This window comes from Syngnathoides biaculeatus, unplaced genomic scaffold, assembly GCF_019802595.1.
Source record: "Syngnathoides biaculeatus isolate LvHL_M unplaced genomic scaffold, ASM1980259v1 ctg198_pilon_pilon, whole genome shotgun sequence".
NCBI lineage: Eukaryota > Metazoa > Chordata > Actinopteri > Syngnathiformes > Syngnathidae > Syngnathoides > Syngnathoides biaculeatus.
This window is the reverse complement of record NW_026907454.1, coordinates 1-10538: the sequence shown is the minus strand read 5'-3', so window position 1 is coordinate 10538 and position 10538 is coordinate 1. Positions and strand designations below refer to the sequence as shown.

The following is a 10538-nucleotide window of genomic DNA, read 5'->3' as shown; positions in this document are numbered from 1 at the left end:
GGCAGTGTTTTGTTGCTTCCTCGTAAGAGCGCTGTTGTTGGATGGAAGAAAAGGAGGGAACACAACAAAATGAGGACGCAAGGGAACAGGAAATGACGGAGAGGAAAAACGGAAGGAATTAAAGAAAAGAAAAAAGGAAGGAAGCAAAGAATGAATTGAGGAAGAAAAACAAGGATAAAATGATGGGAAAATGGTTGGAAGGAAGGAGGGTAAAAACTGTAACAAGGAAGGGAAGGGAAGGAAATAAAGGAAGGAAGAAAGTAAACAATGATTGGAGGAAGGAAGGAAGGACGAGGCAAACGAGATCACTGCTCCAATGGAAACTACCATGTTGTTTGATTGCAAAAAACAACACATGAAACTATTTCAGAAAAAAAATCCTTTCATTCTCATTCAGAAGAAACAAGTGTTCAGGTCTGACTTTCCTTGGAAATTTGAATTCAAGCGAAAAACAAAAATCAAAACAAAACTCAAGAGGAATTAGTGTTGAGACACAAAATTTTCTTCTTCTTTTTTTCCTTCGGTTTGTCCCGTGAGGTGTCGCCACAACGTGTCATCTTTCTCCATTTAAGCCCATCTCGTGCATCTCCCTCTCTAACCCCAAATGCCTTCATGTCTTCCCTCACAACATCCCATCAACCTTTTCTTTGGTCTTCCTCTCAATCTTTTGCCTGGCAGCTCCATCCTCAGCATCCTTCTACCAACATACTCACTCTCTCGCCTCTGAACATGTCCAAAACATCAAAATCTGCTCGCTCTCTCTCACCTGGTCTCCAAAACATCCAACTTTGGCTGTCCCTCTAATGAGCTCATTTCTAATCGTATCCATTCTACTCACTCCAAGCGAGAACCTCAGCATCTTCATTTCTGCTCCCTCAAGTTCTGCTTCCTGTTGTTTCTTCAGGGCCACCGTCTCTAATCCGTACGTCATGGCCGGCCTCACCACTGTTTTATAAATTTTGCCCTTCATCCTGACGGATACTCTTCTGTCACATAACACACCAGACACCTTCTGCCAACTGTTCCGCCCCGCTTGGACCCATTTCTTCACTTCCTTGCTACAGTCTCCATTGCTCTGTATTGTTGACCCAAAGTATTTGAAGTCGTCCACCTTCGCTATCTCTTCTCCCTGGAGCTTCACTCTTCCTCCTCCGCCCCTCTCATTCACGCACATATATTCAGTTTTACTTCGGCTACTCTTCATTCCTCTCCTTTCCAGTGCGTACCTCCTCTTCCCATCACCTCCATGATAAAATAATGTAAACACTGCACCTAAACGTCAAGCCTTACTCTCATTCCACTTGCTCTCTTGGCTGCACAATATATCAACCTTTCTCCTAATCATCATGTCAACTAACTCCTGAGCTTTTCCTGTCATAGTCCCAACATTCAAAGTCCCTACATACAGCTGTAGGTTTTGTGCCTTCCCCTTCCTCTTTTTCTGACTAAGTCGCTTTCCTCCTCTTTTTTGTCTTCAAACTACATGATCTGAATTTCTACCTATGCCTTGTAAATTAACATTTCCCGGTGCAGGTGTAGGAAGCCCGAGCCACGAACTAACTGTTGGAGAATTCGCATGATGAAGCTCATATATGTTTGGCACAGTTTTACACCGGATGCCCTTCCTGACGCAACCCTCTGCATTTATCCGGGCTTGGGACCGGCCGACAGGAATCACAAGAATGTGCTGCCCAATGGGCTGCAGATAATCAAAAAGAAGCAATCAAATAACCAAAGTCAGCCTACCTACTCTATGTTAAAGTTAAGGTCAAATGAAAGCAATCACAAAAAACACAGTCAGCACATAAGGTACACAAATCAAATACTACCTGCGTTAAAAATATAAAGAGTATGGCGATTTTAAGGATACGTGGATGGAGGGGATTCAAATCACAATGGCCGTCACTAGTAGTTAAAGGTTGAGTCGACGATTGATGTTTGGTCCTCGTTGTATACTCGACGTAGGCAAAACGTTAGCGTGGGAGGATAACTTGGGCCGAGCAGCTTCGATGCGAACGATAGAGCACCAGTTTGGGTACTAAGATAAGACTTGTTAAATTTCTCAAGTCCTCACGGTCCTTGTTGTATACGTGATGAAGATACTCACGTTCGACGTTTCTTCAACATCCACGAATTGATCACAAACACATCTTGTTGTTAACAAGCTAAGGTAAGGAATACGAGGCTGATAAGCAAGTTTATGTTGGGGTTTCCACTCGCCCCACCTCTTTCAACCATTTAACTGGAAAATAAGGTTTAAATGGTGTTTTAGTCTTTTAAAGTGGTGATGGGAGAATTGTGTCGATGTTTGAAACTGTTCCCGGCTAATTTGGTGACTCAAATCCAGACCAAACTCAACGGTCGGATACGAAGCGCGTTAAAAACAAAAACATAAACATAAAATATTAGTGGCAAAAAGCTGCCTGGACACTCAGTTTGCTTTTCCTTTCCTTTCTCGGTTTCCTGGTCCTCTCACACTTGAGGGTGTCTGGCTGCAGACCTCACCTCTCAGACATCCACCCCCACCATCACGTTTCACGTCTCAAGTCCCATCCTGCAGCCCCCCAACTGCCATCATCAGCCAGGGAACAATTTGAAAATTGTGTCCATTTCTGGGTCAGCGTTTAAGGAACTTAGTTGAATATTTTAGTGATCATCTTTAATTTCCGTTTTCAGCATTAAAGCCATTCATGTACAGCACTGTGCACTTCATTTACACACTCCTTTCATTCCGGTTGAAGTGTTTTAATCTTTTATTAATAAATCAACAACTACTTAAAAAGGGAAGAAGGGTAGAGGATGATGATGAAGATGATGATGATAATGATGATGATGATAACTCTTCAATCAATCGACCGTTGATGTTTTCATGGCATGGAAGGAAACCAGAGTTGCCAGAGAAAACCCACACGGACATCAAGCCAACTCTTTTTCATCTGTGGTTCTAAACCGCTGGGCCCCTGAGGAGAATATCGGCTTCTGTTGGGCAGGAAAGGGATACACTTTACTGGCATGTTAAATGTGCAATGCATTGTGGGTTTATTCTTCATAGTCGGTGGGGTCATTGTTCGGATTTGTGTATGCTCTCACTCTGAATGGGGTGAAAAAGTGTGCTTGTGTGAAAATAGAAAGAGTTTGGTTTTGTACTCCCAATTATGTGCCACAGCTCACACCACACAAAAGACACTATGAACTGGTTGCCAGTCAGTCACAGGGTACATAATTGACACCATCACTGAGCAGGAATCAAACCTACGCTGCCCACACCAAAGTCAGGTGTGTGTACCACGACACCATCAGTGACTTTCTGTCTCATCTGGTTTTTATTTAATTGTGTTAACGCACCTGCCCCCCACTGCATGTTTGCTCTCTGACAGTTGTGGTCAATGTGAATCTTTTATTTTCCTGAGGGAATCCATTTCATACTCGTGTGAATCCTAATGTCTGACTTTTCTGGTTTGTGGTAGTTTACACACCATCCTGTAACAGAAATCTATATTTTTCAATTTTAAATCATCACATTCTATTTCACATTCATAGTGTTTAAGATACTGAGGTCTTTGAACCTGGGACCTCTCGCACCCTAAGCAAGAAGCATGCCCCCGCCTCGACTATCCAGCCACAAGATGTACCTGTTGACATTTTTTTTTTTAATCACACCACTCGACCAGGATTGGACGACCCGTGGCTCTCGTGTCACATGCAGCTTTTTAGCACCGCCCTAGTGAAAATGAAAACCAAAAAATTCATGTATTATTTATTGTAAATTTAGAAACATTTCTTTCTTTTGTAGTTTCCTTAATGTTTTATTAGGATTACATTAGATTATCTTTAATAGACAATGTTTCATAGAGGTGTACTCTTGGGGGGCTCTGGGAGAGGGGTTCTCTATTTATTTATTGTTTTTCTTGGGAGCTTATAACAGGAAACAATTACTCTCAAACTCTTACAATCAGGAATCTCACAAACAAGAGCAAATATATTACATTGCAACAGATGAAAAGAATATTAAAAAAAAACTTGCATCAACTCACATAGCTGTATTATAAAGGAGACATTCACGGATGTTCATAGATTTCTCTTCACAATTACTGTCAAAACTCTGCAAGATAAAGAACACGGTCACCAAGCAGCTTCTGGTAACACTCATTCACACTGCACAACATACATGGTCGCCCAACGACGCACACGGACCTCGACAATGTCTCCACTTCTCCAGCTCGCTAGTTTATGTTTGAAATTAATGAAACACATTCAACACTGTGCCTCTGTGACGACACCCGCTTTGCAAACGTTTTAAACTAACTGATATTCACATTCTACAACAAGACAATGAAAACGTGTGGAGGAGAACAAAATATGTACCTTCCACCAGGAATCTCACAAGAGAAAGTATTTCTTCCCGACACACATTAAGTGTGGCTTCAAAATAACGCACGCAGCCTACTTCCTGTGTTTCTCAGATCTTCCACCAACAATTCAACGGCATTTCCCCCCGACAATGAACATTTTTAAACACACAATAACGTTGAAAAGAACGAAAAAGTATAAATGACAGAGAAAGTGCTGGCTTTCAAAATAAAAGTGAAATCAAAATAAAAGTCTACATCCTGTTCCTATTATCGCACAACAGCATCACACCATTACATGATCTCAATAGGAGGGTATATAATTGGCAACCAAGACAAGTCTCTGACTTGCCTGACCAGTGAATCAGTGTCAAAAAAAGGTTGCACTGTATTTGTCATTCAAGTCATGAGTGGGTAATTTTCTCCCATCTTTGAGGGGAGGCTTTTTTTTACTCATGAGATGATCAAAACCCTGAATTCATGCAGTCTCTGAACAAAACAACAGGAAGGGGACATCCAGAGTTGAACTGGAGACCTCTTGATCTGCAGTCAAATGCTCTACCACTGAGTGATACCCCAATGTCTTCCTGCCACGTCTTAGTTCTGTAGACAATTCAATATTCATCATTCGTTCCAGTTGTGAATTGTGTATGATTGAGATCTGTTTGGATCAAAGGATTTGTGCCGACCCACTGCACGAGATCATTTTAGTTTAATTCCTCATTGTGAGTTTTACTTCTGATACTCACGTCTCTTGTCGATCTGCTTTAGGACCCTTCCATTGTTCTTGGTCCCTGGACTAAGCTATTGAAAAGTCACTTCTGTGGTGCAAGTCGGACCCTCAAGTTTCTTCGTTCACGATGGGGTCGTTTCCGTTACAGACGTACATAGGTGAAAGTCAAAATGATGTTCGTTGTGACCATATTAAACACACTCAAAGTGGTGTAGACTGAGCAATGGTAACGCTTCTCAGTTATTTTCAGCAGTTGCTTCACGAATACAAACATCAACGGTGAAATTTTGAATGACGACAAACTTGGAAGAGGTGGACATTTGGATTTTCACCCAATAACTTCAAGTTTACAGCTCAGTGACAAATGAAACATTCCTGACAAAAGGATAAGTAAGTCAAATGCTCGACCAGTCAGCTCAAAACCCATGATATGTACTTTCCAGTGGAATGGGATGTGAATTTAAACCAGAACCTTTGATATCCATCAGAATGCCAAAGAAATGACCCTGATGTGATTTGAACACACAACCTTCTGATCTGGAGTCAGACGCGCTACCGTTGCACCACAGAGTCAGTGACACCAAGCTTCAGTAGAGGTTTAAGCTCAAAACTACGGTATATCGTTGGCAACCAATAGAAGTCACTGACATGCCCGACTCGTGAAATCGTGTCAACAAAGCTTGCACAGTATTTGTCTTACAAGTCAGGAGTGGGCAATTTTCTCCCATTTTTGAGGGGAGGTTTTTTTTCCCATGAAATGATCAAAACCCTGAATTCATGCAGTTTATGAACAAAACTTTGGAGGTTCTGCATTTCTGTGCTTCATGGAGACTTGGCTTTGTGGATGAGTGTCTGACGCTGCCATCACGCTCCCTGCCTTCAACCTCCATTGTGCAGACCGTGTCGCTGAGCTAACACGGAAACCGAAAGGCACTGGAATATGCTTTTATATCAACGAGAAACGATGCATGGACATTACACAGTTCAGCACACACTGCAGCCTGCTTTTAGAGTTGCTGGTTTTGAACTGTAAACCGTTTTATTCACCACGTGAGTTCCCCATAAGTTTGTCACGCATGTTTGCTAATGTGCAGAAGTCAGAAAATGAAAAAAAGCAGCAACAGATGTGCTTGTTGTGGCCGAGTGGTTGAGACGATGGACTTGAAATCGATGGTCTCCCTGTGTAGGTTTGAATCATTCCAACAATGTAATCATAAGACATTGATTTTAGATTAGTCCGGGTCAGTCGTGTGTTCTGGGAGAAGATTTGCCTGTTACAATGCAGTATCAACAAATAAATTCTAGCGTTACTGCCACTGTATATTTGCATTTTATCATGCAAATATACAGTGGCAGTAACGCTAGAATTTATTTGTTGATACTGCATTGTAACAGGCAAATCTTCTCCCAGAACACACGACTGACCCGGACTAATCTCAAACCAATGTCTTATGATTACATTGTTGGAATGATTCAAACCTACACCGCCGAGTGGCTGAGGCGATGGACTTGAAATCGATGGTGTAGGTTTGAATCATTCCAACAATGTAATCATAAGACATTGGTTTGAGATTAGTCCGGGTCAGTCGTGTGTTCTGGGAGAAGATTTGCCTGTTACAATGCAGTATCAACAAATAAATTCTAGCGTTACTGCCACTGTATATTTGCATGATAAAATGCAGCAAATATAAATACAAATACAGCAGCATCAAGGCGATACAACACAATTCAGTGATTGTACCAGACAATCAAACATTAGAAGAAAACGCACTAATAAGAATATGCAAGACAATCTGACAAAACAATACAATCTAGAACAATACACACCATGATCATGATTACGATCGAGGCAAGATGATAGGGACAATCTGACAATCCGGCCTTATTAAAAAAACAAAAAAAAAAAACAATACACAACACTGCAGCCTGCTTTTAGAGTTGCTGGTTTTGAACTGTAAACCGTTTTATTCACCACGTGAGTTCCCCATAAGTTTGTCACGCATGTTTGCTAATGTGCAGAAGTCAGAAAATGAAAAAAAGCAGCAACAGATGTGCTTGTTGTGGCCGAGTGGCTGAGGCGATGGACTTGAAATCGATGGTGTAGGTTTGAATCATTCCAACAATGTAATCATAAGACATTGGTTTGAGATTAGTCCGGGTCAGTCGTGTGTTCTGGGAGAAGATTTGCCTGTTACAATGCAGTATCAACAAATAAATTCTAGCGTTACTGCCACTGTATATTTGCATGATAAAATGCAGCAAATATAAATACAAATACAGCAGCATCAAGGCGATACAACACAATTCAGTGATTGTACCAGACAATCAAACATTAGAAGAAAACGCACTAATAAGAATATGCAAGACAATCTGACAAAACAATACAATCTAGAACAATACACACCATGATCATGATTACGATCGAGGCAAGATGATAGGGACAATCTGACAATCCGGCCTTATTAAAAAAACAAAAAAAAAAAAACAATACACAACACAGGATGATGCACAAACAGATACTAGAAAACAAAATGTGATACAAGTCGATACTGTATGTGATTGTGTGTGGGCCACACACCCCGTGTTGTGTTTATCAGAACTATCTGCAGGAGAGAATCTGACCACAAATTGAGCAGGGAAAAGGTTTCTCTTCAGTAAGTCTCATTTCATTTGCTTTTTTTCCTCACAGAGAAAATTTTCATCGTTGACATCAGTGTGACATGTTATATCACGTCTGGACTTTTTATCATGTCGTCATCAGAGAGGAGAGTGTCACATTATGTCATCACTATCTGATATTGGAGCTGCTCGTGATCCTCTACAGTCCCTCAGGTTTGCAGTTTTTCACTTTGGTCATATTTCTTGGTCCACATTTGCGTGACGTTGAGAGCATTTTGTTAATAGAAGGTTCTCAATGGTTGAAAGACATTCATTTATTTTTTATTGGGAAAATGGATTTGATATACTCTACAAGCAAATTGAGTCATACTCACTGTTTTAACAGGTGTTATTTATCAAAGATTGGTGGAACGGTGTCTCAGTTGGTAAAGCATTGGCCTCACAGTTCTGAGGTCCCGGGTTCAATCCCGGACCCGCCTGTGTGGAGTTTGCATGTTCTCTGTTTGCTTCTATGTGCCCTGTGATTGGCTGGCGACCAGTTGAGGGTGTACCCTGGCTCCTCCCTGAAAATTGCTGGGATTGGCTCCAGCAATAATCCTGTGACCCTTGTGAGCATAAGTGGCTCAGAAAATGGATGGATGGGTATACCTTGAATGGCTACCTCAAGAAATATTTAAGTTGTTAAAAGGTGAACTTGAAAGAAATTAGAGCTCTACGTGTGGCGCTGTATTTTTTCATACAGATGTTTTTTAAGGTGAATATTTATTGCACAGAAAAAAATATGCTTTTTACGAGTTGGATTTCAATTCAAAAATCCATGTGAAAAATTCGAGTTCATACTGGCAACGAATTACTTCCATATTCGTGTTTTGTTCATTTATTTTGTAAACTTAAAGACTTGTTTGTTTTGTGTTTTCTGGAAGGTTAAAATATTTCCCGATTTGTTATTTTTTACTCTTTCAGGCCACTACAGGAAACAAACGTAATTCGACCGAGTGATGCGGTTTGCTAGTCCTGCTGATTGACGGCACGTGAGCAACAGTTTCCGTTGTGTCGAACTGGAGTTGTGATATTCGCCTGATCCGTGTGAGGTTCCTTCTTCGACACATGGCCACTTGGCCTGCTTTCTAATAAGAAGAACCCCACGAAAGGCAAAAGTTAACATGACTTAACTCCCCGTCAGGGAACCGAACCCTGGTCTTACAGGTGACATGCGGAGATAATGTCCACTATACCAAGGAGGAGACGACTACACTTGTTTCCCGGGAACAGAGGGTCTTTGCCAGAGTGGGGTGCTGGTGTGGAAATCAAGAGTTGAGAAATGAGAGCTCGATGTGTTACGTTGTATTTTTTCATACAGATATTTTTTAGGGTGAATATTTAAGCAGGAAGTGACGGACATGGCAGGACCGCCCTCAAGTTTGACTCGTTTGTTTCTATTAGTTTTACCTCCGGGAAGGTAGCTCATTGTTCCTTCGTGTTAGCCAAAATGCCGGCTCGTTGCATTGCTGGACATTGCTTGAACACTCGGGAGGATGGATTTACCCTTCATAAGTTTGCAAGATACTCAGTTCGTCATGAAAAATGGATTGCACGGGTGCAAAGGATGATAGCTTCGTGGGTTCCAAATAACAGGTAGTTGTGTTTACAGCTACTAAAAAAAAGATAATAGTTTGGGGCAGACCACGTTATCCGCCTCTCATAATGTAACAAAAGATCCGCGTCGTATGACAGGGGTGCTATATGTGTCGATGTGCGCGCTGGACGGCGTCTGGCTCACCGGGGAAGGCTGCTGCGTCGCCTGGCCAGCGAAGTTCTGCCGCGTCGGCTCGCGAACGCTGTCGACAATGGCGCACTCAGCCGCATGCGACGACAACACCGTAAAGCAGCCCGGCTCCACTCCGTGACAAGCCACCTCGGCGCCGAAAATGAGCCACCCGGGCCGAGGCGCCGTGTCTTCTGGTCACGGCTTTGGTGAAGGCTGCGCGTCGGGCTCGCGGACAGCGGCGGCTCTGAACAACGCAGCCGGCAATGGCGCACTCAGCCGCGTGCGACAATACCGTAAAGCACCCCGGCTCGGCGGTGTTGTTCATTGTGGACGGCGGCGATGAACAATGCCGTAAAGTGGCCCAGCTCGGCGCCATGATAAGCCACCTCGGCGCCGAAAATGAGCCACTGCAGCCAACAAGGCAAAGCGGGCTGAGCTCGTCGCGGCGCCGAGCCATGATGGCTCATCTCCGCCGCGGAAGTGGATCGGACGGGGAGGCGGTTTGGCCGTGATCGCATATCATCTGAATATGGCTCGAAAGAATAGGTTAATATTGCACTCACTCACTCGGTTGGATGATGTTCTCTTCTTCGAAAAGAGCTTCCGTGTCAGAAGAGGCGTGTTCATCTCCCATAGTTGGGTCCACCGCGTGAATTCAATGGCGAGTGTCCGGGTGACGTCACGGGTCGAGGATGCAGCCTACATGGCAACCACTTGGCTGTCGTAGAATGGAACTTCTCCAACTTCGCGCATGGATGATGCGCTCTCCGCTCTCGTTTATTTATTCGTATATACATTGAAGTGAATAATGTCATATGTATTTTTCATGACAATATCCATTTTAGAACATTTATAGGAATGACACTTAATCTTTAATAAAAGGAATTATTTTTGCATTCCAAACACTTCAAGGTAAATACACATGGTAGATATAAAACATACAAGATACATCAATGTAAAAAAGCTCATCAGAATACAGTAGTATAGTAAGTGAATTGAAGTCCAAATACTGACAACTACTAAACAGGCAAGTCGTCAGACAACTATAAATAAAGGTCTTTTCTCAAAG

At 42.5% G+C, this 10538-nt stretch overlaps 1 non-coding gene across 1 annotated transcript; it reads right to left on the bottom strand.

The window, feature by feature from the left end:
- Positions 1-5583: 5583 nt before the first annotated feature.
- trnaw-cca (transfer RNA tryptophan (anticodon CCA)) lies at positions 5584-5655 on the bottom strand. Its single transcript has one exon. It is a non-coding gene; the product is annotated as a tRNA-Trp (tRNA).
- Positions 5656-10538: the final 4883 nt, after the last annotated feature.